Genomic DNA, 22,498 nt, shown 5'->3' on the forward strand with positions numbered 1-22,498 from the left:
AACTCTTTGGTCCCCAGAACAATCCCACTGATTGTTCCTGGGTTTGTCCCCCACACTTCTACAGGTTACCCTTTTCACCAGAATCAACATGCACTTCACCAGCATTTCTTTCTTTCAGGTTGTTGGTGTGGAGTGGAGGATAAGGAAGCATCTTCTGAGCACAGCATTTCTGCCAAAGTAATGCCACAGGATAGGACTCTCAAAGCAGGTCTGTCTCCCCAGAAGGCCCACCTCTGTGAGATGTGTGGACCCATGTTGAGAGACAGTTTGCACTTGGTTGTACACCAGGAAACATACCACAGGCAGAAACTGCACATGTGTGGGGCATGTGGAAAACAACTTCCTCTCACTGCAGACCTTTATCAGCTGCACAAGCAGCATGTTGGAGAGAAATGCTTCAAAAGCAGCATGAGCAGAGCCTTGTTCTTGAAGAGCTGCTAATTCCATGTGTCAGGGAAATCCTTTACCTGTAAGGAGGTTGGGAAGGACTTTCTGGCCAGCTCGGGACATCTTCAGCAACAGGTCACTCACACCAGGGAGAAGTCAAACAGTGGAGCAGAGTGTGTGGTGGCCTTCCACAGTGTAAACAACCATTACAACCGGCTAGAGTGTATGAAAGCTTGCAGCCCCAAACACACCCTTGTTCAGCACCAGAGTCCTCAAGAGGGAAAGATCTTACAGGTGCTGTGAGTGTGGGAAATCCTTTAGAAAAAACTGTAGCCTCAGGGAGCATTTGAGAGTTCACACTAGAGAAAAGCCTTATGAGTGTGGGGAAGGTGGAAAATTATTTAGCAAGAAGTACAACCTTATGCATCGAAAAGTTCACCGTGGTGAAAAGCCATGAGTGCAGTGAACGTGGGGAATCTTTTAGCCAGAGCTCTCGCCTCATTAGACACCAGAGAATTCACGCTGGAGAAAGGCCTTATGAGTGCAGTGAATGGAAAGTCCTTTATCTTCAACCCCCATCTCCTAAAATGCCAGAATGTTCACAAGGACTAAAGGCCTTTACATAATATAGGTAAGTCTGTTATGGACTGAATTGTATCCCTCAAGATTCATATGTTCAAAGCCTAACAGCCAGTGTAACTCTGTGTTTAGGTATGTCCTATAAGGAGATAACTAAGGACAGATGAGATCGTAAGAACGGGGTCCTAATCCAGTGTGACTTGTGTCCGTGGAAGAAGACAAGGCACCAGAAGGTGCTCACTTTCTCGCTGTATTAATGAACAGAGGAAAGGCCATTTAATGACACACCAAGAAGGTGGTTGATTAGAAGTCAGAAAGAAAGGCCTCACCAGAAACCATTCCTGATGGCACCTTGGTCGTAGACTCCCAGCCTCTAGAAATAGGAGAAAATACATTTCTTTAAGCCACCCAGTCTGTGGTATTTTGTTGTGGCAGCCTGAAAAGAAACAAAGATGCAAAGAAGGTACCACATTGTATTCTGTTTTTGCCACTGATAATAGTAGACACAAATAACCCTGAGAATGTATAGAATAGTAAAGCATAGTGAAATAATTAGGAAGTTACAAATTTTAAGAGTTACCTTTGGTTTTTAAACAGCTTTACTGAAGTACAATCAGTTGTCATTCACGCTAGTCTTGTTCTCTAATTCACTGAATCAGTGAATATAGAGCCGTTGTTCCTAGGGGAAATCTGGAATTAGGTTCCTGGTCACAACATTTTTGTCAACTGGTCAGTACATAACATGGTTTTCCGTGTGTTTCTGTTTAAAGACAACTCATTTACTGTATACTGTTGATTCGTTAACACTGAAATCATGGCCAACAGCACTGTGATTCATGCCTGAACAATGCTTACCCAACATGTATTTTCTTTAAGCCACATTGTTTGGGCTTAGGAACTCTAGGCGGCACATAAGCGCCAGGTTTGGAGGCCATTTTGGGCCACAAAACCACCAAGAAGAAGCATAAATGGGGCACTAAATACATCATGGGAAGAATGCTTGTTTACAGTTTGAGAGCTGCAAAGAGAAGGCAGAGCATCATCTTGTGTATCTCACGTACACTGGGTGACTCGGATTTTTTGTGTCTCCACATGTCTGTGAATAAGTAAAAATGTAAGTATTGATTTGGGGGGTTTCCAGTTTTGGCAGGTAGGCAAATTTACAAATACAGAATCCATGAAAAATTAGGATTGACTAATTGCCTTGCCATAAATTGTGCATACTTAAAGATATACTCAGGCTGAAACTTGTGCTTTTTCACCATTTTATGGACTCACCAAGATTTTGTGAGGACTTTGGTGGAGTGTAGGATGTTTCATTCAGCCAGGTGCATATGATCAGGGGCAAATTCAGTCATCTGTGAGTCACCAGACCTGGGTGTGTTATCCGTGGGGCTGGGCTTTGAATGATGGTTGGATGGACAGAGGAAGGGTGTGATTTCTGAGGGCACAGCAAGTGCAGAAAAAGCAGATAGGACCATGGGTAGCTGAGATCCACACATGGTTCTCTGTGGCTGCGTCTGAGCCAAGGAGTTGAATGAGACCTGCATGGAGTGATTTGAGGCTCTGGTTGCTAACAGGAACCATGGGAAGTCTGTAGTCATACTGGATCCTCTCTGAATTTGTCAAGGATATTCTGGATGCTGTCTGCTAAGTTGTGTTGTAAGTTCTAAAATTAGGCCAGTAGATATGCTGCCTTGACATCTGGTGAAACAAGGATGCCCTCAAATGGCCGTGGTGCAAGTTTCCCTCCACATGCTTCTCACAGGTAATGTCTCCTAACCTTACAACCCTTTTTATCAAAGGGAGCAGGCACAGTTCCTGCTTATCCCTTTGTAGTGAGTTTCAGTTCCCTACCAGCCTGCAGAGTCATTTAAACAAGCCAGTCATGTCCTCTTGTGGGAAGCAGGGCACCGTACCCTCTCGATCCCACAGAGACTGCATCCCACAGCCCTTGGTTGTTCACTCCGCCAGTGTGTGGCCTTCCCATGGCCTTGTGTGTTGTCTCCCACATGTTAATATGTGGATAATAAATGGCTGTTGATTGCATCTGGCCAGTGTCAGGGGTCATGTGTTTGGCCACACCCTTAGGGTGGGAATTATACCCTCACCAGTGGGGTTAGGAGGAGGTGACTGAAATACGAGTAATAAGATGCCTACAGTAAGGGGCACTGATGCTGGTGGCCATGGGCATGGGGCTGTGAGGGATGTGCGTTCAGACAGGAGCACATCTGATGGTCTAGGGCACTGCCCTGGAAACTACATAACTGGCCCCATTCGGGCAGTAGCCTGTGGAGGTGGTACATCCTTCTATGCTTGTCCCAGAGCTTAGCTGTTAATTGCCCACGTGCCTCCTGCTGCTGATGCCTTTGCCCAGTGATCAATGGGCCCCTGAGGAGACAGAGGCACCAGTGGTACCAGGGCCTGGTTTCTTCTCTGAGTTGGGGAGGTTGGGAGGAGGGTGGGCATATGGTAGACGTGGGGGTGGGTGGGCTGGTGGAGAATGGATTGTGGCTCCTTGGGAGTGGGGCTGTTTGTGATTTCATCTGTCACCATCGTAGCAGGACGGCGTGACCTTTGAAGATGTGGCTATGACCTATTCCAGGGAGGAATGGGGTCTCCTTGATGAGTCTTGGAGGTGCCTGTATCGTGATGTGAAGCTGGAGGACTTGGCACTTACAGCCTCCCTGGGTAAGAACCTCAGATCCACCCTCGTGTCCTTCCCCTTTCCCCAGTGGCAGCTCTGTCCTCTCATCAGGACCACGGATACTGCTTCCTTTTCCATTTCCCTGGGTTGGTGCTGTGGTTGGTTGGGATGATGTGTGAGCACTGCCTTCTGCTCTCCTTGAGCGGCCCCAACACCTGCTTCCTGTGGTGTCATGTGGAAGGTGTCAGAGGCAGAGGTTTTGCAGTCACCTTAATGGACCCCCCTTGTTTGGCCTTGCCCCGGCCAGGTAACTCTCCAGATCCAAGGCACCTGTGTACACCAGGTTCTAACTTTTTCCTCTAGCTGACATTTCATCATGCCTGCCTGTGCCAGGAATTGCCATCACTGACATGGTCACTACTCATGTGGACCGTGGTCTGTTCTTGAAGACCCGCCTCTGAAAATTCTATTGTATTTTACTTTATTTATTTATTTGGCTCCGTTGGGTCTTCGTTGCTGTGCTCAGGCCTCCTCTAGTTGTGGCGAGCGGGGGCTACTCTTCGTTGCTGTGTGCAGGCTTCTCATTGCGGTGGATTCTCTTGTTGTGGAGCACGGGCTCTAGGCGCGCAGGCTTCAGTAGTTGTTGCTCGTGGGCTCTAGAGCACAGACTCAGTAGCTGTGGCGCACGGGCTTAGTTGCTCTGTGGCATGTGGGATCTTCCCGGGCCAGGGCTTGAACGCATGTCCCCTGCATTGGCAGGCTGATTCTTAACCACTGTGCCACCAGGGAAGTCCCTCTTTATTTTTATTTTAAATTTAATGTTAATTTTATCGAAGTGTAGTTGATTTACAATATTGTGTTAGTTTTAGGTGTACAGCAAAGTGATTTAGTTATATATATATTTTTTGTTTGTTTTTCTCAGATTATTTTCCATTGTAGGTTATTACAAGATATTGAATATAGTTCCCTGTGCTCTACAGTAGGTCCTGTTGCTTAACTATTTTATATATATTGTTGTGTATCTGTTAATTCCATACTTCTAGTTCACCCTTCCCCCCTTCCCATTTGTCAACCATAAGTTTTTTTTTCTATGTCTGTGAGTCTCTTTCTGTTTCGTGAATAGATTCATTTTTATTATTCATTAGATTCCACATGTAAGTGATACATAATATTTGTCTTTCTCTGACTTCATTTAGTATGATCATCTCTAGGTCCATCCATGTTGCTGCAAATGGCATGATTTCATTCTTTTTTATGGCTGAGTAATATTCCATAGTGAGTATGTGTTGTGTATATGTGTGTGTGTGCATCACATTTTATCCATTCATCTGCTAATGGACACTTAAGTTGCTTCCATGTCCTGGCTATTGTAAATAGTGCCGCTATGAACACTGGGTTGTATGTATCTTTTTGAATTATGTTGTTCTCCAGATATATGCCCAGGAGTGGTATTGCTAGATCATATGGTAGCTCAATTTTTAGGTTTTTTGAGGAACCTCCATATGGTTTTTCATGGTGGCTGCACCAATTTACATTCCCACCAGCAGTGTAGGAGGGCTCCCTTTTCTCCACACCCTCTCCAACATTTGTTATTTGTGGACTTTTCTTTTTAAATTTTATTTATTTATTTTTGGCTGCTTTGGGTCTTCGTTGCTGCACATGGGCTTTCTCTGGTTGTGGTGAGGGGGGGACTACTCTTCATTGCAGTGCACGGGCTTCTCATTGCCGTGGCTTCTCTTGTTGCGGAGCATGGCCGTAGGCGTGCAGCCTTCAGTAGTTGTGGCTTGCGGGCTCTAGAGCGCAGGCTCAGTAGTTGTGGTGCACGGGCTTAGTTGCTCTGCGGCATGTGGGATCTTCCCAGACCAGGGCTCGAACCCGTGTCCCGTGCATTGGCAGGCAGATTCTTTACCACTGTGCCACCAGGGAAGCCCCTAAAAATGTCCAGTTCTTAAGGATACACTCCAGAGCTGTTTCTTCTGGCTTAGAAGGGGATCCTCCCATGTTGAGCAACCTACAACCATGCATTCCTAGAAATGGAATCCGGCATCCCAGAAACATTTACCCAGGAGGCTTTAACTTGAAGGGGTCAGAGCAGCCTCCAAATTCCTTTCGAACCTAATGGGGTTCTCAGTGTCTTCTGCTCTCCCATCGCCCAACCAGATGTCTGTGGTCAACCCAGTCCCTTTCACGAGGGTCCCCAGGGGTTGGGGGTGGGGACGTTTGAACCGGTGCCAGTGTGTTGCCAGGACTCCCTGAAGGAGATCTGTTGTGTATAAGGCCTGTGTCCTATAACAAGTTTCCCTACACTGGGGTGTATTCCTCACGCTTGAGCATCTACAGAGTTTATAATATGGGCTTCTGGGCAGCGGCCAGCCCGATAGGCTGTCCGTAGCAGTGTATGGGCTGCCAAGGCCTGGAGTGAAGGGGGTCCGATAGATTCAAAGAGGAATCCTTGGAGAAAGTGGAGCTGGGCCATGGGTTCAAGACCCGAGGCCGGGAAACAGAGAAATTCTTTAGATTTTTGGAAGTTGGGTGAGGTGAGAGACTAGAGAGCAGAAGAACCCCAAATCCTTTCCCATCTGTTTGGTGGCTGTGAAAAAACTGGGGAGAGACTCATGATTCCATCTGCCACAGGCAACAGCCAGCTTGGACAATGCCATGTAATTTAACACACCAGGTGAACCCAACTAGTTTAGGATCTCTCTCTTTGGGATGCTCCAGGGGCCCTTTGAAGCACCCCGAAGTTAGCTGGAGTTCAAAGAATCTTGATATTTGGAAAGTCTGTTCAAAGTTTTCAAAAGCTTTAAAACACCTCGTCAGAGAGGATCATATCCAAAAGATTAAAAGCAGGGTCTGGGACAGAAATGGGTACACCCACATTCCAAGCAGTGTGAATCACAATACCAAGAGGCAGATGCCACCCAAGTGTCCATCGATGGATGAATGGATAAACTCCATGTGATATCCACACAAAGGAATGTCATTCAGCCTTAGCAACAAAGGAAATTCTGACAACTACAGCATATATGAACCTCCAAGGCATTATGATCAGTGAAATAGCCCTGTCACCTTAAAGGGACACACACGATGAGTTACCACATACAGGAGGTATCCAGAGGAGTGCAATTCAAAGGCAAAAAGTAGACTGTGGGTGCCAGGGACTGAGGGGGATTAGAGTTCAATCAAAGTACAGCGTTTCACAGGTGAAAGTGGAAAAGATCTGGATGTGGATGGTGAGGATATTTGTACAACGTGCCTGTGGTTAATGCCATAGAACTGTGTCCTGAAAATGGTTCATATGCTAAATGTGATGCCCATTTAGTCACAACAAACAATGAATGAAGTACTGATCGTGTTACCATACACAAAAGGCCACCCACATCATACTCATGTTGTGTGCTCTCAGTCCATCAAGGTTGTGAAAAGGAGGGAAAGGCTCTGTTAGTGTTTCAGAAAAAGAAACCTGGATCAGAATGGAAAAAGATATTTCCCTAGCGTTGGGGCACCTGGTGAAAGTGGACGTGGGCCTGTGGATTGGATTATAATGTGGAAACCATAAAAATGTCCTTACTTGGAGGTCACGTGCTGCTTCCCTGGAAGAGGATTTCTGCTTTGCATAAAACACAATACAGAATTCTGTGTGAAATGGCAAATGTGAGTCTTCTACTGCCAGGGACAATTTTCTAGACTTTGGAAATTACTGCAGAGTCAATTACTTTTCAAAACAACCATGTCAATGAAGGGACAGAAAAGTAGAGAAGATGTCCTAGTTCGTTATGGAGGCCAAGCCCTACCCAGATCCGGCTCCCGAAAGTGATGGTTCAGTCCATCGCTGTAGGATGGCAGAGGTTTGAGGGGTTCGGCGGGAAGATTATGTTAGTAGCCACCATGTCTTGGTGTCCTGAATGACCTGGATGTTTTAGAAACAGTGGTATTTCTAATTGAAGTTTTCCACATCCAAACACCAAAAAACGGTTAGCAGTAGTGCATGAATTCAGGAAAGTTGCATGATACAATATCACAAATACACAAAAGTCAGTTGTGTTCCTATATACTAATAGTGAAACATCAGAGAGAGAAATGAAGAAAACCATCCCATTTACAATAGCATCAGAAGGACATAACCCCTAGGAATAGATGTAACCCAAGAAGTGAAAGACCCGCAAACCTGCCCAAAGAGAGGCCAGGCCTCTGCTCCTGGCTCCAGGTGGTCACCTTGCATCAGACGGGAGTGTCCGTGCTCTGTGGTCTTCACACTGGGCTGGTCTGCGCTGACGGCGTGACGCATGGTGGGACTTCCTGAGCCCCTCACAGGCGCTGGAGTGAAACTCCAGCCACACGGGGTTCCCCACGTCAACATGGTGGACCTCAGTGACACCCTGCACCCCAGGACTCGGGTCGCTTCCCTAGGTGGCCACACCTGATGGACTCCCAACTCTCCTCCTGACCTCTGCTCTCAGCTGATGTTATCTGATTTCTTTCACAGAACAAATCCTGAGCCTGAGTATAAAGCTTCGGTGAGTCCTGGGAGACTCTAAGAAGAAAACCTGGGGTGGTCTAGGGGCTCCCAGTCTTGCAGTTGGGGTCAGAAGTGGGGTGGTCCCAGAGCTCTAGAACCTGCAGGGCCCCTCTACCAGGCACGGTGTGGGAGACCCCTGAGTCTAGTTCCCTCAGCATATGGGGCGTCCTAGGCCCGTGGATCAGGAAGGGGCCCGCTCCCTCTCCTTGGCTGAGTCTCTGGCTTTTGTAAAATGCCCTGGGGGCCGAGGGGATGGGGGAGAGTTGGAAAATCACCCCGCCCTGATCTAAACCTCCCTCGCATTAGGGGCAGCCCCCTGCACCTACACTGTTTGCACAAACCATGTGGTTAGTGCTGAACAAGGCTCCTCTTCTGGGCTCTGGCATTTGGGAGGGTGAGGGTGGAAATCACGTGGCCAGCCCCCAGCGGAGTGCCAAGTCTCTAATGAGCTTCCCTGGGGGAAACGTCATGGTTTTATCCTTCGTCACTGGGGTAAGAGACGTTCTCGAGACCCGTGAGGAAAGGAGGGGTCACGAAGAAGCTGGCGCAAGGATCCCCCTTTGCATCCCTACTGCAAGTCCTGAGCCTTGAGCGCACAGATGTGCTGAGCCCCGTGACCTCCCAGTAAGTCCCCGAAGGTGAGGGAGGCCCTGCAGACCCCACCCCTTTCCTCCACGTCTAGTAGGTGGAAGACCCACTTCTTGCCATTCTGGGAGCAGTTCTGGGGTTTTCCGGGCTGAGCCCCTGTTGCTATGCCCCCTCTTCCCCACAAGAGCCTCCAGAGCAAGCTGTTTGCCCTGTTGCCTGAATGCCCCCCTCCACCAATATTCTCAGGAAATAATCAGGGGTTTCTGTAGCAGCGTCTTCAGGCAGCTCTGCATCTCCAGGTGCCCCACCCCCCCAGCAAGAAGCATCCCACATTTTCCTCACCTTGCCCTCCCAGGGTGGAACCTCCCAGCAGTTCTTGGGGAGAGCGAGCTACTCTTCCATGTGGATGCGGGTCTGCATTTTCCGAAGCCAAAGCCCTGGCCGGTCCCAACGCCTGTCAGCTGTGCACAGGGCCAAGCCTGTGGGCAGAAGAGGCAGGTCCCGCACTGGTGAGAGAGGCCGGCTTGTCGCCCTCCGCTGGCCACCTGGGAAAGTGCAGGCAGCACCCACTCCCACTTCAGGGGAGGCTGAGTTCCCTGTGGGCAGCCCTGCTCAATGCACTACACTCTGCAGATTCCAAGGGACAGAGGCCAATATCCCAGGACTTCTGGAACCTAATTACAGGATAATTAGGAACCACGTGCCACGAAACGCATGTAGGCACAGACGTTACAACTTGCACCAAAAGTCACTCCAAACTGTCCACAGGCAAACTTAAAATATAAAACCTTAAAAATTATAGAAGATAATAGAGAAGAAAATTGACATGGCCATGGTTTTGGTCACATAGACCATGAGCCTTGATTTCTAACACCACGTGAAAAGCTCTCACACAAAAGAGAAAAAATTAATAACGTACTTTATAAAACTGAAAATTGTACTCGGTGAAATACCTTATTCTGAAAGCCAAAAGATAAGCCAGAAACTGGGACAAAAATATTTGCAAAATACATATGTGATAAATAATTTATACTCACATAATATGAAGTGCTATAAAACAAATAGCTACATTCAAAGCGAGTCTGCAGCACAGCAGCCAGCGCCCACCTGCTGACCTTCTTGCTCTACGTGAGCCCACGCAGGGTTTCAGGAGCCCAGTGTCTCCTGGTTCTCATCTCACCCCAGCACTGCCCAAGGGTGAGGAAGCAAACGTGTGCTGGTGGCAAAGACGATGCTCGTTCCACAGCGCCTCCCACTGCAAGGGCTATTTTACACAGGCCCCTCCCAGGATATGGAGCTCACCTGAGTAGGCACCCAGCAGCCCACGGGGCTAAGGTGGGCAGGCACCTTCCAGAACATGGGACTTACCTGGGCAGCCCATGGGGCTTATCTCGTCTCCCTCCACCGGGTCTTCCAGAGACTTCCACTGCAGCCGGGGTACCAGGCCTCTGTCTCCACCCACCACCCCTCCTCTCCCTGACTCCTGGGTTCCTCTCATGAGGGGAGGGTCTTCTTGAAGTTGTCTCCCACTCATGGGCCAGATAAAATGATTAGAAAACAAGCCAGGGCTGCAGCTCCTTGTCTGTCCTGACCCTCAGGACCCCACACCTGTTCCTTAGACCTGGCTGGTACAGCAAGGCCCATTTTGTGCAACTCTGAGCCCCTGATGGGCGAGGAATGGCTGACCTGGGCAGTCTGACCCGGCCGGCCAGCCCTCCCCAGGTGTGCCTGGTCTGAGGTCAATATAAACAACCCTCCAGGCAAGAGTACCTGCAGCTGTGCCTGACGCCATATTCTCTGCCCCGTCGGCAGTCTCGGGGCTGGGCTGCTGGGAGGGAGTAGGGCCCACGGCTCTGTGCGTGGCCCGGTGCGAGTGGGGCTCTGGTGGACTTTCTGCAGGAGTTGCCGGGCTGCCTCCTGCTAAAGAAGAGGATGTGTCACCCATACCTGCCGCTGGAATTTCTCCCCGGGCAGAGGTGAGGACGGAGAAAAGCGGTGGGGGCCGGGACAGGAGGGGTACATTGGGCAGGGAGATGGAAAGCTTCCAGAAGAGCGCCCGGGGCCAGGACCATGCTGGCTGGCCTGCAGGCCCCAAGTCGGCCTCCGTGCTGGTGTGGCTCCATGGCCCTTCCTCTAGGCTTTCAAGTCCTTGCACACATTCAGGTGTTTTAGCTGGGAAGGGTGGGAACAGCTCAGCAGCCGCTGGCCTGGGGGTGAGCTCACGTTTACTCAGGGACGCCTCGGCCCGGTCCCCCAGCTTTGCAATGAGGACGCTCCTTGCGGGGGGGCTGCTGGTTGCCTGGGAGACGATTCCCCGCCTCTGACCGACTTCAGAATTGTTTCCCACTGGAGCAAGTGTCCTGATAGGGTTTTCCTCTGTGTAACTGGTGGGTTCTTAATTGGCAGCGTGAACGGTGATATCAGAGGTCCCGAATCAGGATGGAAATACTTATCCCCAACTTGTACAGGCAGGCATAAAAACCTGGGGAGGCCGTGTGCAGCCGGCACCCTTAGGGATGGGCTTCCGACTGACCCCTCAACGTTCTGGTGTCCAGCCACTGCTTTAGAATTTCTGGGGCCCAGTGCTGACTCTAAGGGTTCTGTAACCCAGCCTCTGTTGGTCTTTAATGAGACCCGCACTTCCAGGGTCCCACAGAGCAGGGTCCGTGTGACTGTTCTGTGGCTTCTGTAACAAACGACCACAAGCTGGGTGGTTTAAAACAGCAGGAGTTCATCGTCCCCGAGTCCTGGAGACCAGGCGTATGAATCGAGGTGTGGGCGGGGCCGCGCTCCCTCCGGAGGCTCCAGGGGAGTGTTCTTCGTGCCTCCACTGGATTCTGGGGGCTCCAGGCGTCCCTGGGGTTGTGGCCGGCTCTCTCGCATCTCTGTCTCCGTCTTCACGTGGCTTCCCTGTGCCTCTCCTCTGCCGTCTCATATAAAGACACTGTTATTGGATTTGGAGCCACCCTCATCCAGGATGTCCTCATCTCAGATCCTTCACTAATCCTGCAAAGACCTTTTTCCCAGACAGGGTCCCTTCACACGTTCTGAGGGACACATCTTTTGGGGCCACCATTCAACCCACTATGTGTAAAATAACCCTCTTCTTTTAGTAGGTGACTGAGGTCCCATATAGACTGGCACTGGCAGCAGCCGTGTGTGGGGGGGTCTGGGGAGAATGAGGACCCTGGAAACACCCTGGATGGGCTATAGGGTGAGTGGCCAGGCTACCTCCCAGATTGCCTTTCGGTTTTTCACTTCGATGTTGGGGCAGCGTTGGCCTCACCACTGGGTTTTGTTTGTTTTGAAGCAGTCAGATAATCAGACTTTCTATGTGGCTTTTCCACTTATGACATATTTGGAAAGACCTTCCCTATTCTGATAATATAAAAATTATTATCCGTCGAGTTCTTCTACTACTGTTCTTATGCTTTTTGGTTTCTGGTTTCACATCTTTGATCCAGCTGGAGTGTGTGTGTATGTGTGTGTCTATCAGGTGTGAAATAGGAGGCTTTTTTCCTAAATGACAACCTAATTTTCTCAATTACCAGTCAATGAAAGACCCCTCTTTTCCCAACTATCTGCGATATTTATCTTCTACTAAAGTCACGTATGATTTTGGGTCTGTGTCTGGCATTTTTATTGTTTTGTTCATCTGTCTGAGAATCCATGCATCGATGCCATTCCGAGGCAGATATCTTTTCATACTTGCGAGATCTTTGAATCAGGAGGCATCTAACAAGTCATAGCCTAACAGCCAGTGTTTTTCTTAGTGGCACACGAACCAGTGATGCACCTTATAATACAGTATCCTAGATTCAACAAGATTGTAATAATTGTGGCTGTAAAATATGTTTTACCTCCTGGTAGGCCTTATCACACCTCATTACTTGGGCCCATTTTTTCCCCCTCAGGGTTTTCCTAGGTATTCTCGCTCATTTTTCTGTATGAAATTTAGAATCAGATTATTCTGAAAATAAATCTGAATGGTTTTTAATTAGGATTGCATTAGATGATAGACTAATAAGTGACATTTATCTGACATTCAGTCTGAGCCCTAAGAACATTATGTGTCTTCACGATGACCCAAGTACTCGTATGTGTGTATATCCCTCCAGAGAGTGTGGAAGTTTCCTTTACGTTCATTCTGTAAATACTGGGCATCTACATTGGAGATGCAGCATTAGACATCACAGACACAAATTCCTGCCCTCAGATTTTTGCCTACATGAGATCATGAAGACATTCTCCTACATCATCTTCTGGTTTTTCCTACCTTTCCCGTTTAGATCCACTATTCACTTGGAATTGACTCTTGATGAATTTTATTCCATCTAGATGGTCAGTTGATGAAGCACCATTTACCGAGAATCTGCTTCACTGTTCAGTACTCATATTGTAATAAAGCAAGTGCTCATATATGGGTAGGTATAGATGTATTTCAAAATCAGAATCAGCTTTTTCAATTCAAGTCTGGAGTTTGTGGAAAAGGAAGGAGCCAAGAATGACCCGGTTGGTTGGGCCTGAGAAACAAGAAGAGGTGTCAAATATGGGGGAGGCATCTGGAGGAACAGAGTGGGGGTGGAAGGTCATAGCTTTGGACGTGGGTGAGGTTGAGGCAGTTCTTAGACATCAAAGTGAAGATGTAGGATAGGCAGATGGAGATGAAAGTATCAAATTACATCTCTGAGAATCATTACCTTTACAAAATTTAAATCTTAGTATTTTTTTAAAAGATTTTTTTGATGACCATTTTTTAAGTTTTTATTAAATTTGTTACAGTATTGCTTCTGTTTTATGTTTTGTTTTTTTGGCCGTGAGGCATGTGGGTTCTTAGCTCCCTGACCAGGGATCGAACCCGCACCCCCTGCATTGGAAGGCAAAGTCTTAACTATTGGACTGAGAGGGAAGTCCCAATCTTTATGCTTTTTTGCTTTCAATTCTTTTTTTTTTTTTTTTTGCGGTATGCGGGCCTCTCACTGTTGTGGCCTCTCCCATTGCGGAGTACAGGCTGCGGACGCGCAGGCTCAGCGGCCATGGCTCACGGGCCCAGCCGCTCCGCGGCATGTGGGATCTTCCCGGACCGGGACACGAACCCGTGTCCCATGCATCGGCAGGCGGATTCTCAACCATTGCGCCACCAGGGAAGCCCTTGCTTTCAATTCTTTTGCTGAAATTAAAAACTGCCATTACTGTTTCTTTTTATTTCTTTGAGAATTGGTAATTTTAAGTGTATAATTTTACACTTTAAGTGTATAATTCTGTGGCATTAATTACATTCAGAATGTTTGCAACCATCACCCCATTTCCAAATTTTTTTCATCACCCAAAACAAAACTCTGTACCCAATCATTCCATTTCTTCCCTCCTCCTAGTTCCTTGTAACCACAAATCTGTCTCTCAGAATTAGTCTTTTCTAGATATTTGTCCTTTTGCATCCAACTTCTTTCAATGAGCATAATGTTTCTAAGGTTTATGCATGTTGTAGCATGTATCGTAACTTCATTACATTTTATGGCTGAAAGACATTCCACTGTATGTACAGTTGACCCTTGAACAATACAGGGGTGAGAAGCGCTGACCCTCCATGCAGTCAGAAATCTGTGTACATTTTACAGTCAGCCCTCTGTATCCTCAGTTTCACATCCATGGATGCAACAACCATGGATAGTGTAGTAGTACATATTTATTGGAAAAAAATCCGAGTATAAGTGGACCCCTGCTGTTCAAACCCGTGATGTTTGAGGGTCAGCTGTCTAACACGATTGTGTATCCATTCATCTGCCTATGAACATTTGGGCTGTTTCTACCTTTTGGCTGTTGTGAGTAACACTGCCGTGAACATTCATGTACAAGTATCTGTTGGAATCCCTGTTTGCAGTTCTTTTGGGTGTAGACTTAGGAGTAGATTTGTCAGGTCATATGGTAATTTTTTTAAAAGTTATTTATTTTTGGCTGCGTTGGGTCTTCGTTGCTGCACGTGGGCTTCCTCTAGTTGCAGCAAGCGGGGGCTGCTCTTCTTTGCAGTGTGCGGGCTTCTCATTGCAGTGGCTTCTCTTGTGGGGCAGGGACTCTAGGCACGCGGGCTTCAGTAGTTGTGGCTTGCAGGCTCTAGAGCGCAGGCTCAGTAGTTGTGGCACACGGGCTTAGTTGCACCAGCATGTGGGATCTTCCCGGGTGAGAGCTCGAACCCATGTCCCCTGTATTGGCAGGTGGATTCTTAACCACTGCGCCACCAGGGAAGTCCCCAATAGTATCTTACACTGTAAATTCTTCTGTTGCTTGTTTTCAGCTCACAATATTGTTTTCAGGATTCATCCATGTTGTTACATGTGGGTGGAATTCATTCTTTCTCACCATTGTGTAAAATAACTGTATGAATGAAACAGTTTATCCATTCTACTGTCAATGAACATTTGGGCTTTTCCCTGTCTATGCGATTATGAATGTTGCTGTCGTAAGTATTATTTACATATTTCCAAGTCTATTTTTATATAAAAATATTTTCTACAGTATAAATCTGGGAGCAGAATTGCTTACTAGATTATATAAATAGTCAGGTTTCCTAGAAAATGCCAAAATGTTTACCCAGTACTTGTTTGAATACATATTCCTAAAAGAAATACATAATTCTTTTTTTCCATATTACTACCAGGAATACATCAGACTGATCTGCCAGTATCATTGTGGTTTAAATTTGTATTCTCTGATTACTAATAAGGTTGAAAATCTTTTCACGTTTGTCATTTGTATATATTTATCAAATTCCTTGTATATTTTGTTCTTTTAAAAGATAAAAATAAATGTCTGTAGAGAAGTGTATTGGCCATGCCAGTATGATCGTGCCAATAACAATAATAAAAAGAATTCGAAAACAGTCCGCCTCAATATATACCCCCCCAAATTCCAAAGTTCAATATCATTTTCAAACAAGTGATACTTTTTTTTTTTTTTTTTTTTTTGCACCATGCGGGCCTCTCACTGTTGTGGCCTCTCCTGTTGTGGAGCACAGGCTCCAGACGCACAGGCTCAGCAGCCATGGCTCACGGGCCCAGCCACTCCACGGCATGTGGGATCTTCCCGGACCGGGGCACAAACCCATGTCCCCTGCATCGGCAGGTGGACTCTCAACCACTGCACCACCAGGGAAGCCCTGTAGTGGCTTTTTTTATTTATTTATTTTTTTTTTATGGTATGTGGGCCTCTCACTGTTGTGGCCTTTCCCGTTGCGGAGCACAGACTCCAGACGCGCAGACTCAGCGGTCATGGCTCACGGGCCCAGCCGCTCCGCGGCATGTGGGATCTTCCCGGACTGGGGCACGAACCCGTGTCCTCTGCATCAGCAGGCAGACTCTCAACCACTGCGCCACCAGGGAAGCCCTGTAGTGGCTTTTAAGGAGCATTTTTATTTTACTATTTTAAAAAATTTATTTATTTATTTTTGGCTACGTTGGGTCTTTGTTGCTGCGCGTGGGCTTTCTTCTTAGTTGTGGTGAGTGGGGGCTACTCTTCATGGTGGTGCGCAGGCCTCATTAAGGTGGTTTCCCTTGTTGCGAAGCATGGGACCTAGGTGTATGAGTTTCAGTAGTTGAAGCACGTGGGCTCAATATTTGTGGCTTGCGGATTCTAGAGCACAGGCTCAGTAGTTGTGGTACACGGGCTTAGTTGCTCCATGGCATGTGGGATCTTCCTGGACCAGGGCTCGAACCCATATCCCCTACATTGGCTGACAGGCATTGCCTGTCTCAGAAAGGATAGAGTCTCCAGTCCATGAACCAAGTCTTGCCCTGGGTTTTGTGGGTAACTTGGCAACTTGAGGAAATCATGACTCACGCTGTATTTAGAGAATAATTTGTCCCCAAGAGTCCTGTGACTGTCCTATTTATAGCCAAGTCTCTAATGATTTAAGAAACTGAAGGGCTGTTGTTACGTCAATTAGTACTTCAAACACACCAATGACAGCAGCAGTTTATTCTAAAGCCCAGAGCCTGAATGAACAGCAGGTAGAGTGGTGATAACAATGATGACTGGCTGACTTCAGTATTTGCTATGTTCCTTTCACCCTTTGGGTGTTGTCGGTGTCTCTTTTACATGTGGTCTCTTCTGTCTCCCCCTGCATCAGTCTGTTTCTTTGAAAACGCCTCATTTTAATCAATCTTCTTTCCCAGATTCCATATTGATTTTTTTTCAATAGAGGAACGTATGATTTTTAAATTTTTGATTGTGTTGGGTCTTCATTGCTGTGTGCAGGCTTTCTCTAGTTGCAGCGAGCAGGTGCTACTCTTCATTGCGATGCACGGGCTCTAGGCATGCAGGCTTCCGTAGTTGTGGCACGTGGGCTCAGTAGTTGTGGCTCGCGGGCTCTAGAGTGCCGGCTCAGTAACTGTGGTGCACAGGCTTAGCTGCTCTGCGGCATGTGGGATCTTCCCGGACCAGGGCTTGAATCTGTGTTCCCTGCATTGGCAGGCGGATTCTTAACCACTGTGCCACCAGGGAAGTCCCCATATTGATTTTTTAATAGTGCCTTTGTCATACATCGTGATACCTCTTTTTCTAGCTTCTCTTGGGCATTTTTCATTTTATATAAGCTTTGAGCTTTTAAATCTAAAACAACATAAGAGGTATGATATAATATTGAATTATATATTATTAGGAGAGAAATGATTTTCTTTTTACGGTATTATGCCTTCCCACCTAGAGAACATGATTATATTTTCTATTTCTGCAGGTCTTCTTCTATGCCCATCAGTGAAACTGTACAGTTTTTTCATTAAGGCCATATACTTTTCTTGTTAAATTTATTACTAAGTATTTTCTAGTTCTTGATCATTACTGTGAATAAATTTCCCCCCAGAAACTCACTATGGATTTATCAATGTACCAAATCTGTTTTTAAACAAATTGCCTAAATTTTCCAGTTACATAATCACCTACCCAACAAAAAAAATTCATTTCCCAAGTTTTTAAAAATTATTCATTATTTTGTTTTCCACATCTGTCTAAAACACACACACAAAAATTAAAAAGTATAAGGGCCTATTTATTACCTCAATATTAATGTAACTGGTTTTAATAATTCTTATAGTTTAAGTGTTTTTATAATATTTTATCTATTAAATTTGCCTGTGGAGAACTTGGAGTGACTTTTGGTGTGAGTTGTAAAGTCTGTGGCTACACTCATTTGGGGGCATTGTCTTGAAACAACTAGCGTTCCAGAAGTCTTGGGACATTTGCCCCCATGCGTTTGTTTCCACAGGGTTGTGAATTCAGCAGGACTGCCCCCATGGAACTCAGCTTCCACTGAAGTGTGAGTGGATGCAACCTGTATTTTCCCAGGTGGCCAGCGGAGAGCGACCAGACTGACTCTCATGCCAGTGCAGGCCCTGTCTCTTCTGCCCACAGGCTTGGCCCTGTGCACAGCTGACAGGTATTAGGTCTACACAGGAGCAGCCAGGACTGGCTTCGGGAATATGCAAAGCTGCATCCACACTAGAGGAGCAGCTTTCCACAAGACTTCTCAGGAGGTTCCACCCTCGGAGAGACAGGTGAGGAAGATGTGCGGGGACGCTTCCTGCTGGGGGCTGAGGGCTGAGGGTGTGTGTGTGGGTCCGTCTTCAGAAGACCCATAGAGGAAAAGGTTGGGGAGGAATATTTTACTTAGTCATGTGTGTGGTGCAGGAGGAGTCCTGCATCCTTTTAGGGGGTCCTGATCAGTTTTCCAGGTCACTGATTTGGCTGATTGTGCTTTCAATGATGTAGGGTCCCGGCAGTTCTGTCTCACACTAACAAACCACATATGTGTGGGTCCCTTCATAAGCTCTCTCGACTCTTCCTCACAGACTGATGAGTTTATTTCTGGGATCTCCATTCAACTCCATTCATCTCATTGTATATCTTCAAGCCAGTATCAGTGTTTTCCTCATTGTGGCTGTTTAAGTACATATGCAATTGGGAAGTGTGAGCCTTCAAATTAGATTTTCCTTGTGAAAAAAATTTTTTTAGACCTGTGGGGTGTCTGAATATTATATATTTTGTGGGTTCCATTTCTGTTTCCCCATTACCTGAATGTACCCCCTCCCTCTTTGCTTATGACTTCACGTCCCTATGATCTCCTGATTGTTTTAAGGTTGTCAACAGTATGAACAGAGCTTCCATGGAAAAAAGGGTCCTTGCTTTTGTCTGGATACCGTTTCTAAAAACAATTCCATGACTCCTTGGAAGCTTGAAAGAGGTCTTCAGTGTTGGATTTGATTGGCTTTGGAACATGTTTCCAAAGGGTGTCTCGAGGGGCCTGCAGTGTGTTCCATCAGCAAGGAAGGAGATTCTAGGTCCATGTACCGCACTACAAATAATTCAATTTCATTCCTTTTTATGGCTGAGTAATATTCCATTGTATTGCCACATCTTTTTTATCCATTCATTTGTTGATGGACATTTAGATTGCTTCCATGTCCTGGCTATTGTAAGTAGTGCTGCAATGAACATTGGAGTGCATGACTCTTTTTGAATTATGGTTTTCTCAGGGTATATGCCCAGTATTGGGATTGCTGGGTCATATGGTAATTCTATTTTTAGGTTTTTAAGGAACCTCCATACTGTTTTCCACAGTGGCTGTATCAATTTACATTCCCACCAACAGTACAGGAGGGTTCCCTTTTCTCCATACCCTCTCCAGCATTTATTATTTGAAGATTTTTTGATGATGGCCGTTCTGACCAGTGTGAGGTGATATCTCATTGTGGTTTTGATTTGCATTTTTCTAATGATTAGTGATGTTGAGCATCTTTTCATATATTTGTTGGCCATCTGTATGTCCTCTTTGGAGAAATGTCTTTTTAGGTCTTCCGCCCATTTTTGGATTGGGTTGTTTTTGAGGTACTGAGCTGCGTGAGCTGCTTGTATATTTTAGAGATTAATCCTTTGTCAGTTGCTTCATTTGCAAACATTTTCTCCCATTCTGAGGGCTGTCTTTTCATCATTTATGGTTTCCTTTGTTGTGCAAAACCTTTTAAGTTTCATTAGGTCCCATTTGTTTATTTTTGTTTTTATTTCCCTTACTCTAGGAGGTGGGTGAAAAAGGATCTTGCCATGATTTACGTCAAAGAGTGTTCTTCTTATGTTTTCCTCTAAGAGTTTTATAGTGTCTGGCCTTACATTTAGATCTTTAATCCATTTTGAGTTTATTTTTGTGTATGGTGTTAGGAAGTTTTATAATTTCATTCTTTAACATGTAGCTAGGTGTCCAGTTTTCCCAGCACCACTTATTGAAGAGGTTGTCTTTTCTCTATTATATATTCTTGCCTCCTTTGTCAAAGATAAGGTGACTATAGGTACATGGGTTTATCTCTGGGCTTTCTACCCTGTTCCATTGATCTATATTTCTGTTTTTGTGCCAGTACCATACTGTCTTTATTACTGTAGGGTTGTAGTATAGTCTTAAGTCCGCAAGCCTGATTCCGTTTTTCTTCCTCAAGATTGCTTTGGCTATTCAGGGTCTTCCGTGGTTCCATACAAATTGTGCAATTTTTTGTTCTAGTTCTGTGAAAAATGCCATTGGTAATTTGATGGGGATTGCATTGAACCTGTGTAGATTGCTTTCGGCACTACAGTTATTTTCACAATATTGATTCTTCCAATCCAGGAGCATGGTATATCTCTCCATCTGTTTATGTTATCTTTGATTACTTTCATCAGTGTTTTATAGTTTTCTGAGTACAGGTCTTTTGCCTCCTTAGGCAGATTTATTCTTAGGTATTTTATTCTTTTTGTTGCCATGGTAAACGGGATTGTTTCCTTAATTTCTCTTTGTCATGTTTTGTTGTTAGTGTATAGGAATGTCAGAGACTTGTGTGCATTAATTTTGTATCCTGCAACCTTACCATATTCATTGATTAGTTCTAGTAATATTCTAGTGGCATCTTTAGGATTCTCTATGTATAGTATCGTGTCAAATGCATATAGAGACAGTTTTAATTCTTCTTTTCCAATCTGTATTCCTTTTATTTCTTTTTCTTTTTTGATTGTTGTGGCTCGGAATTCCAATACTACGTTTAATAGTGGCAAGAGTGAACATCCTTGTCTTTTTCCTGCTCTTAGAGGAAATGCTTTCAGTTTTTCACCATTGAGAGTAATGTTTGCTGTGGATTTGTCATATATGGCGTTTATTATGTGGAGGTAGGTTTCCTCTCTGCCCACTTTCTGGAGAGTTTTTCTCATAAATGGGTGTTGAATTTTGTCAAAAGCTTTTTCTGTATCTATTGAGATGATCATATGGTTTTTATTCTTTGTTAATATGGTGTATCACATTGACTGTTTTGCATATACTGAAGAATGCTTGCATCCCTAGGATAAATCCCACTTGATCATGGTGCATGATCCTTTTAATATGTTGTTGGATTCTCTTTGCTAGTATTTTGTTGAGGATTTTTGCATGTATGTTCATCAGTGATATTGGTCTATAATTTTTTTTTCTGATATCTTTGTCTGGTTTTGGCATCAGGGTGATGGTGGCCTCGTAGAACGAGTTTGGGAGTGCTCCTCCCTCTGCAAGTTTTTGGAAGATTTTGAGAAGGATAGGTGTTAACTCTTCTCTAAATGTTTTATAGAATTCACCTGTGAAGCCATCTGATCCTGGACTTTTGTTTCTTTGAAACTGTAGTTAAAAATCTTCCATTTCATTACCTGTGAATGGTCTGTTTATATTTTCTAATTCTTCCTGGTTCAATCTCAGAGGGTTGTACTTTTCCAAGAAGTTGTCCATGTCTTCCAGGGTGTCCATTTTATTGGCATAGAGTTGCTTATAGTAGTCTCTTATGATCTTTTGTATTTTTGTGGTGTCAGTTGTAATCTCTCCTTTTTCATTGCTAATTTTATTGATTTGAACTCTCTCCCTTTTTTTCTTGATGAGTCTGGCTAAAGTTTTATCAATTCTGTTTATCTTCTAAAAGAACCAGCTTTTAGTTTTATTGATCTTTGCTATTGTTTTGTTTCCATTTATTTTTGCTCTTATCTTTATGATTTCTTTCCTTCTACTAACGTTGGATTTCTTTTGTTATTCTTTTTCTAGTTGCTTTAGCTGTAAGGTTAGATTGTTTGAGATTTTTCTTGTTTCTTGAGGTAATCTTGAATTGTTATGAAATTCCTTCTTAGAACTGATTTTGCTGCATCCCATAGGTTTTGGATCATTGCGTTTTTGTTGTCATTTGTTTCTAGGTACTTTTAAATTTCCTCTTTGATTTCTTCAGTGATCCTCTTGATTATTTAACAGCACATTGTTTAACCTTCATGTATTTGTGTTTTTTTGCTGTTTTTCCTGTAATTGATTTCTAATTTCATAGTGTTGTGATCAGAAACGTTGCTTAATACGATTTCAGTTTTCTTACTTTTTCCAAGGTTTTGTGACCCAAGATTTGATCTATTCTGGAGAACGTTCCATGTGCACTTGAAAAGAAAGGGTATTCTTCTGCTTTTGGGTGGAATGTACTAAAAATACCAATTAAGTCTATCTTGTCTACTGTGTCATTTAAAGCTTGTGTTTCCTTATTTTCTGTCTAGATGATCTATTGGTGTAAGTGGGGTGTTAAAGTCCCCCACTACTATTGTGTTACTGTCAATTTCTCCTTTTATGGCTATTAGCATTTGTCTTATGTATTGAGGTGCTCCTATGTTGGGTGCATAAATATTTATAATTGTTATATGTTCTTCTTGGATTGATCCCTTGATCATTATGTAGTGTCCTTCCTTATCTCTTGTAACAGTCTTTATTTTAAAGTCTATTA

The 22,498-nt window shown here is 45.0% G+C and overlaps 1 long non-coding RNA gene across 3 annotated transcripts in view; it reads left to right on the forward strand.

The window, feature by feature from the left end:
- Window positions 1–18,216, forward strand: part of LOC131744841 (uncharacterized) — a 32,199-nt gene extending 13,983 nt beyond the window's left edge. The window contains exons 4-7 of one of the 3 annotated variants that reach the window (XR_010837875.1): window positions 119–2,734; window positions 3,528–3,657; window positions 10,620–10,696; window positions 17,977–18,216. This is a non-coding gene — a long non-coding RNA (uncharacterized lncRNA). Of the gene's footprint in view, window positions 1–118; window positions 3,016–3,527; window positions 3,658–10,619; window positions 10,697–17,976 lie in introns of those variants that run through there. The other 2 variants (XR_010837876.1, XR_009332202.2) reach the window with 2 other exon arrangements.
- The last annotated feature ends 4,282 nt before the right edge of the window (window positions 18,217–22,498 follow it).

This window comes from Kogia breviceps, chromosome 18 (assembly GCF_026419965.1).
Source record: "Kogia breviceps isolate mKogBre1 chromosome 18, mKogBre1 haplotype 1, whole genome shotgun sequence".
Taxonomy (NCBI): Eukaryota; Metazoa; Chordata; class Mammalia; order Artiodactyla; family Physeteridae; genus Kogia; species Kogia breviceps.